Source organism: Pygocentrus nattereri, chromosome 2, assembly GCF_015220715.1.
Source record: "Pygocentrus nattereri isolate fPygNat1 chromosome 2, fPygNat1.pri, whole genome shotgun sequence".
In the NCBI taxonomy this organism is placed as follows: Eukaryota; Metazoa; Chordata; class Actinopteri; order Characiformes; family Serrasalmidae; genus Pygocentrus; species Pygocentrus nattereri.
In genome coordinates this window covers 14885268-14892220 of record NC_051212.1, presented here as the reverse complement: position 1 = coordinate 14892220, position 6953 = coordinate 14885268, and the positions used below count along the sequence as shown (strand labels likewise).

General features: G+C 43.3%; 1 protein-coding gene across 2 annotated transcripts in view; it reads left to right on the top strand.

Moving 5' to 3' along the window:
• LOC108415343 (carcinoembryonic antigen-related cell adhesion molecule 5-like) overlaps window positions 1-6953 on the top strand; it is a 653433-nt gene that overhangs the window by 201597 nt on the left and 444883 nt on the right. The gene's annotated exons all lie outside the window — the stretch shown is intronic.

Below are 6953 nucleotides of genomic sequence, written 5' to 3'. Positions count from 1 at the left end.
CAGAGTTTTAACTTGCACTTGTAGATGGAGCGACGAACTGTGTTCACTGACAGTGGTTTTCTGAAGTGTTCCTGAGCCCATGTGGGAATATCCGTTACAGAATGACGTTGGTTTTTAATGCAGTGCCGTCTGAGGGATCGAAGGTCACGGGCATCCAGTGTTGGTTTTCTGCCTTGCCGCTTACTTGCAGAGATTTCTCCAGATTCACTGAATCTTTTGATGATATTATGGACTGTAGATGATGAAATCCCTAAATTCCTTGCATTTGCACGTTGAAACGTTGTTCTTAAGCTGTTGGACTATTTGCTGATGCAGTTGTTCACAAAGTGGTGAACCTCGCCCCGTCCTTGCTTGTGAACGACTGAGCCTTTCAGGGATGCTCCCTTTATACCAGGGGTCTCAAACTCAATTTACCCGGGGGCCGCTGGAGTTAGAGTCTGGGTGAGGCTGGGCCGCATCAGGTTTTCCACAAGAAAAGCTCTTACAAAAACATTCCAATGTTATCAAATGTCTTTATTTTTATTTTTTAACAAAAAATAAGATGAAAAAATAAATAAATTAACAATTCATAAGAAAAAAAAATAAAATCAATCAGTAATAAATAAATAAAATGAAAATAATAATGATAATAATAATAATAATACAGCAGATATAGAACACTGAAGAAACCACATATAGTTGCTGACTAGAGAAATGTAATTATTATTATTCAGATTCAAATGTCTGTATTAACAGTTCTTTTTTTCTAAAAAGTGTTAAATTTGTGAAAAACACCACAGTTTAAGTTAGAACGTGAACTTAAAAAATAAAAAATATAGTTTTTAAATAAAATACAATTTTAATTCATGATATAGATCCTATTTTGAGGAACTCGGAACACCGAGACGGTGCTTCTCTATTCCGGCGGATCGGAGGGAGAGAGAAGCCCTGGGTCGGGAAGGAGCCGCCGCTATTCTGTCCTTATTGCCTGTAGCTTAGCACAACTTGACAGATAGCTAAACAGTTGGGGTTGAATAAAGAGCTGGACCAAAGGCGTTTCAGTTTCTTCAGTGTTTACTTTATCCAGATTCCCAAATTCTTTTTTTTGTGAAACTGCAAACAACATTGCATATCTTAAGTTTAGGAAAAACATCAGTATAATTACAAAATACACTGACATATTAGTAAAGCACGCTGCTTTGTATCTACAAAGAACATGTCATAGAAAGGCATCTAACAGTACTAACAGCTTACAAATGTGTTCAATATACTGCTCATCCATATCTTAAAACAAAATAGACAAAGTTTTACTCACAAACAGTGATGTCTAAGACACAAAACGTGAGGATGGAGAGAGATGAAGTTACATCTGCTTCATTACACACACGACTCAATCTAAGATGGCTGTGCTGACTTCTAAACTTCATCATGTGACTTAACTAGCGAATCAAATTAATTAAAGAAAAGTTAACAAACAATAGCAGTGCCATCTAGTGGCTGTGAAAGGGAATATCCAGTATATAAAACAACAGTCAGAACACTCCCCGTCTGGGATTGTAAAATACCACTATACACTATCGATCAATTTTGAACCATCTATGATGGCGACATGAGATAGATGACTTGGGTAATTGGTCTAAGGAAAGTCTTTGCAGTACCACCCTTAGTGACTCTCAGCTCAACCTTCCTGATGTTCCCGTCGCTACCAGGATAAACCTTTGTTACGAGAGCCATAGGCCATTCGTTCCTCTTAACTTGAATGTCCTTCAGCAGTACTAAGTCCCCCTCTTTGATAGCAGACCTTTCACTCTGCCATTTCCTGCGGCTCTGTAGAGTGCTTAGGTATTCAAGTCTCCAGCGCTCCCAAAAGACATTTGCAAGATGCTGTACTTGCCTCCATTTTTGCCGGAAAAGGTCTTTGGTGTCGAAAGTTCCTGACACAGGAAGGAGAGGGCCAACCTTTTGGGTTAACAACATTGCTGGGGTCAAGAGAGCAGGTGAATCAGGATCACTGGAAATGGGAGCCAAAGGTCTTGCATTCACTATTGCGGAGACCTCTGCCATAAGTGTAGACAACACTTCGTGAGTAAGTCGTAGCTGGGGGGTATGCAAGAGCATAGAATCCAGTATACGTCGACAAATGCCAATCATCCTCTCCCAAGCCCCACCCATATGGGAGGCATGGGGAGGATTGAAAACCCAGCGACAACCCTCTTCGCTTAGATAGGTTTTTACGCTTGGTTCCTCCAGGACCATGAGCAGTTCTTTACAAGCGCCCACAAAATTGGAGCCACAATCAGAGCGTATTTGTTTTACAGGGCCCCTGAGGGCAAAGAAGCGTCGAAGTGCATTCAGGAAGCTAGATGTGTCCATGGATTCAATCAACTCAATATGGACAGCACGGACGCACAGGCATGTAAAAATGACTGCCCATCGTTTGTTATTTGCATAGCCTCCCCGAATGCGCTGTGAGATGACTGTCCATGGTCCAAATACATCCAGTCCAATGTAGGTAAAAGGAGGATCTGTTTTGAGGCGATCCTCAGGGAGATCAGCCATTTTTTGTTCTGTGGCTTTGCCTCTGAGCCTCTGACACTGAACACACTGGAGGATGACCCTGTTAATGCACTTTTTTGCACCGATGATCCAGAATCCTGCACTTCTTATGGCTCCTTCTGTAAAAAGACGGCCTTGGTGCTTGGTCCGCTCATGAAAGTGGTTCACAAGTAGAGACGCGATGTGGCTTTTGCCAGGAATAATGATGGGATGTTTCTCATCAAAAGGTACCTGAGCATTATCCAGTCTTCCTCCAATTCTCAGAAGACCATCATCATCAATTATTGGATGTAGTTTCCTCAAACTGCTTCTCTTGGAAATGTCTTTTCCTGCTTTCAAAAGTGTTAACTCACTTGAATAGACTTCTTGCTGTACACATCCAAGGATTGCACTTTTTGCTTGAGATAGTTCATCTACAGTACGAGGACTTGAACAATAATGCCACCCACTGCAGGTGCTCTTCTCTGCATTAGATGTTCGAGAGCGAATAACATGGATAAGACGGGTAATGGCACGCAAGAGGGACTTCCAGCTGGAAAAGCGGTCAAAGCGATGAGATCCAAGCTTGTCTTGAGAGACATGACCTGCTATACTGGTGCAGTTTGACCGGATTTCAATGTCAGAATCTGGATTGATGAGCTCATAAGATTTCTCTTCAGTGGAGAACCCATCAGGATCAGAGAGAAAGGTAGGTCCAGATAGCCAAATAGAGTTCTGCAAGTCTGAAGCAGTTACGGAACGCGTGGCAACATCTGCAGGATTCAAACTTGAAGGTATGTAATGCCACTGTTCTGGCCTGGTAGACCTCCGGATTCTCTGCACTCTATTACTGACATAGATGTGGAAGCGCCTTGTTTGGTTGCAGATGTATCCTAGTACCACCTTACTGTCAGTGTACAACTCAATCATGTCTGGTTTGACATCTATCTCTTCTGCAACAAGCTCTGCCAGTTCAACAGCTAAAACAGCAGCTCCTAGCTCCAGACGGGGAATTGTATGTGCAGCAGTAGGTGCCAATTTTGCCTTCCCAAGAACGAACCCGGTCTTACATGTTCCACTGGCATCTGTTACTTTCAGATAAGCCACCGCTGCAATCGCTACAAGGGACGCATCTGAGAACACATGGATCTCTTTCCTTTGGGCCTTGGAGAGTGAAAGGTTCACATAAGTTCTGGGAACTTCCAAATGTGTTAGATGTTGTAGTGAGCTCTTCCATGCTTCCCATTCGGCCTTCTTCTCTACTGGTAGTGGAGTGTCCCAATCCACAGAGTCAGAAGTTAGTTGACGCAGCAGAAACTTTCCCTGAATTGTAATGGGAGCCACAAATCCAATAGGATCAAAAATACTATTTACTGTGCCCAAGACTCCTCTACGTGTGAAGGGCTTTTCGTCTGTAGTGATATGGAACACAAAAGCATCACTTTTTAGATCCCAACTCATTCCAAGGCTCCTCTGAGTAGGAAGAATGTCCACTTCTGGATCTAGGTCTTTCAGATCCTTTGCATGATCTTCCACTGGGAATTCCACCATAACTGCGGGACAATTTGAAGCTATCTTGTGAAGCCTCAAATTGGAGGTTGCAAGCATCTCCTGAGTCCTTCTCAGTAGGTCTACTGCTTCTTCAACGCTGGGTAGACAGGTTATCCCATCATCAACATAGAAGTTATGTTTTACGAAGTCCTCTGCATCCTTTCCGAATTCTTCCACCACATGCTGAGCTGCACGACGGAGTCCGTAGATTGCTACGGCCGGTGAAGGACTATTACCGAACAAATGGACCATCATTCTGTACTCAGCTACCTCTTTTGTCATGTCATTTTCTTTGAACCACAGAAATCGTAAAAAATTACGATGGTCTTGTCTCACTACAAAACTGTGGAACATTTGTTCAATATCAGCAGTTATAGCAACTGCTTCCTGGCGGAAACGTAGCAAGACCCCTAACAAGGTGTTGTTCAAATCAGGACCTGACAGGAGTACCTGGTTTAGTGACACACCTTTGTTCTGTGCGCTTGAGTCAAAAACAACTCTGATTTGGCTTGGTTTACGTGGATGATAAACACCGAAAAGTGGCAGATACCAGACTTCTTCTCCATCTTTGAGAGCTGGTGCCAACTCTGCATGACCAAGGTCCAAGATTCTTTGCATGAAGCTCACAAAATGTTCTTTCATCTGTGGTTTCTTCTCCAGTGTCTGACAAAGTGAATGCAACCTTTTCATGGCTAGATCTCTGTTGTTGTGAAGACGGGGCCTTGGTGTACGGAACGGAAGTGGTGCCACCCAACTGTTCGATTCATCTATGAACATTTCTTTGTCCATTATGTCCATGAACAGTCTGTCCTCAATGGATGGTGCGATCTTTTCATCGTCTTTTGTCTTTTCAAACACTGTGCTTCCCAACATGCATTTAGTTGCATTTGAAGCGACGTGAGAAGTATGGCTGGAAGGAGATGTTTGATGCACCTTAACGCCGAGCTTCTCTTTCACATGAATGACATTAGGGCATGGGGAGCACACACTAGGCCGTCCGTTTGACAGGATGTTTGTACGAAATGTGTTCACAACAGCTGGTCTGTGTGCTGAACCCAGGCAGACATCCCCGACTATAACCCAGCCCAGGTCTAGTCGCTGTGCATAGGGGGTGTTATTGGAACCATTGAGCTGTTCCCTAACCTTGTGCAATTGAAGAACATCTCTTCCAAGAAGTAGAAGTATCTGGGCATGAGGGTCTATGCTAGGAATCTCATGAGCTATGGGTTTCAGGTGTTCAAAGTGCCATGCAGCTTCGGGAGTTGGAATTTCAGAACGATCATCAGGTATGTGATCACATTCAATAAGTGTGGGTAGTGACACACTTACTTCGCCATCTAGGGACTCAATCTGGAATCCTACTGCTCGTCTTCCTGAAGTTTCAGAAATACCAGTACAGGTACGTAAGGTGTAAGGAGCGTTGTTTCCCTCAATGTTAAACACATCAAAAAACACAGACTTGGCCAAAGATTTGTTACTTTGTTCATCTAGAACAGCGTACAACTTAAGGGTGTTCTTTGGGCAGTTCTGAGGGTACACATTAACCAAACAGATTTTCGAGCATGATTTAGGGCTTGGACCAGTACCACAGACCTCTGTGCATTTTGACATGATATCCGTAGTCTGGACTTTTTCTTCCTCCCCGCCATGCTTTGACAAGGCTTCTTGGTTCCATGGAGCTGGTCCCGGGTGAAGGGCTGAAATGTGTTTCTCACTGTTGCATTCGCTGCACTTGATTGGAGCTTTACAGTCCTTCGCGATGTGAATTGTGGAGGAACAGCACCTGAAGCAGACTCCTTGTTCCTTTAGATAGCTCTTTCGCTCTTCTAATGGTTTTGCTCTGAAACCTCTACAACGTCTCAAAGGATGAGCCTTCTTATGCAGTGGACACTTTTTTTCTACATCGGTTATCCTTTTAGCAGATGCGCTTGTTGCAGACTCATCATCCATTTGTGCTACTCCTGTTTTATGAGTGGTGATGGAAAACTTTGCAGGGCTTTGTCTTTTGACAGTCATGTCTGACCTTGTGTGAAATGCACCAGAAGAAAGGTTGAAACTTGGATCATTTCTTGCATCAGCTTCACAACAGACAAATTTTGTGAAGACAGAAAATGGAGGAAATGTGACTTTGTGTAGTTTCTTGTATTGAGATCCATAAGAAATCCATCTTTCCTGCAGATTGTGAGGTAACTTTTCAACAATTGGATTAACACCTCTTGATGTGTCCAAGTATGAAAGTCCCAACAAGTAGCCTTCTGATTTTGCAGACTCCAATTCAAGCAATAAATCTCCAAGCTCTCTAAGCTTTAGGTGATCTTTGTTGCTGAGTTTAGGGAAGTTTTCAATTTTGTCAAGAAGGGCCTTTTCAACAACTTCAGGGGATCCGTAGGTCTCTTCCAATCTCTCCCAAGCTTTCTTGAGACCAATATAAGGATACCTGACATGCACTGCTCGGATTCTCTTCACATACTCAGCTGACTGATGTCCAAGCCACTTCATCAAAAGATCTAGTTCCTCACTTGGAGAGAGGTTCAGACCCGCCTTGGCATTCAAGAATGAAGTCTTCCAAGCCCAGTAATTTTCTGGGCGATCGTCAAACCTGAGAAGCCCTGAACATAACAGCTCACGACGGACAAGGAATCTGGCAATGTCACTTACTGCGGTGTCTCCTTGTGGAGCAGGATGTGTTTGAGAGGCTGTATAAGCTTGTGCAGGAGGATGTTGATCTGTAGGATGTGTTTGAGAAGCTGTATAAGCTTGTGCAGGAGGATGTTGATCTGTAGGATGTGTTGGAGGTTGCTGATCTTTTTCTTTTTTCAGACCTTTGGGATGTGATGTGGCCTCTTGAGCTGCACTTTCACCATAAAATGAGAGACTGGGCATAGATG